At 43.8% G+C, this 1,127-nt stretch overlaps 1 non-coding gene across 1 annotated transcript; it reads left to right on the top strand.

Moving 5' to 3' along the window:
- The first annotated feature begins 264 nt into the window (after window positions 1-264).
- On the top strand, window positions 265-409 carry LOC114626023. Its single transcript, XR_003712166.1, has one exon. It is a non-coding gene; the product is annotated as a small nucleolar RNA SNORA48 (small nucleolar RNA).
- The last annotated feature ends 718 nt before the right edge of the window (window positions 410-1,127 follow it).

The raw sequence follows: 1,127 nt of genomic DNA, 5'->3' as shown, positions 1-1,127 counted from the left end.
ATAACTATTTTAACATTTTCATATTAAAGTATTTGTTACTCTAAACTAGACCACTATAAAAAAAAAAGTTGGGAAGTACCACAAAAGGCAAATCAGAAAAATATAACAGTTGGAAGAAAAAAAATATGTTGCAAGTAACTACACAAGTGAAATATATCAACCACACGAAATGATTGAATTTTCCAAATAAAAGTCAGAGACTGTCCAATGAATAAGTAACTTAGAATAAAACATCAGCCTTTCACATAGTTTAAAAACATGATGTCCCCACTGGCAATGGACAAAGAGATACCTTGTTGGTGGTGTTGTTCTTATATTGGTCATGGGCAGAGCAGATGGCAGTTCTTTGTTCATCCTAGACTGATGCCTGACTTGGTGGCCAAAGCTGTTTAATGTCTAGGACACATCAAATCAAATCAAATCAAATCAAATCAAATCAAATCAAATCAAATCAAATCCAGTCAGGATGACAGTGTTCTGCCATGCCACATGGTGTGGGCTGGGAAGGATGCCCACAGGCTTATTACCACGCAGTGCAGCATGGGAGGAGGAAGAGAAACAGAGACCCGTGGACCTGTAGACCTCTACACCACCCACAGACCTGTCCTCCTATACTTGGTATAGGCAACCATAGACACTCCCTTGCCTGAGGACGTTACCCAGGGTCCCTCCAGCCATATGGCCAACCTGCAGCACCAACCACCACTTTGTGTGAGGAGATGATAGACAGCTGGGCAAGAAAGACAAATAGAGCAGCTTGAGCGTTCTGAAGATAGAAGGAACTAGAGAAATGAAGGTAGACGGGAGTGGCCTGTTGATAGTGGCTAGCACTGTTACCTGGAGCCATGGTGAATTCCCAGCCAGATGTGCCTCTGTAGGTTATGTCTGAGTTTGTGGCTATGCAGCAGCAAGGATCAGAGCCAATGTCTGTTGCTCACATTATTACTAGAGAACATGGGGACATCTCAGGTAGGAGCAGCTTTGTCCAGGTCAGCACAGCGGTACTTACCCTGGTGGCACAGGTATGGGTGAACAGTCCCAAAGAGTATGAATGTGAGAGAGCTGACCCCATGACTGGGATGTTGCGATGATGCCTCCTACATTTGGGAAAACTGCATACAGGATCA

Source organism: Grammomys surdaster, unplaced genomic scaffold (genome assembly GCF_004785775.1).
Source record: "Grammomys surdaster isolate TR1022 unplaced genomic scaffold, NIH_TR_1.0 225, whole genome shotgun sequence".
In the NCBI taxonomy this organism is placed as follows: domain Eukaryota; kingdom Metazoa; phylum Chordata; class Mammalia; order Rodentia; family Muridae; genus Grammomys; species Grammomys surdaster.
Note: the sequence above shows the minus strand (reverse complement) of the source record. Positions and strands in the feature narration are given on the sequence as shown.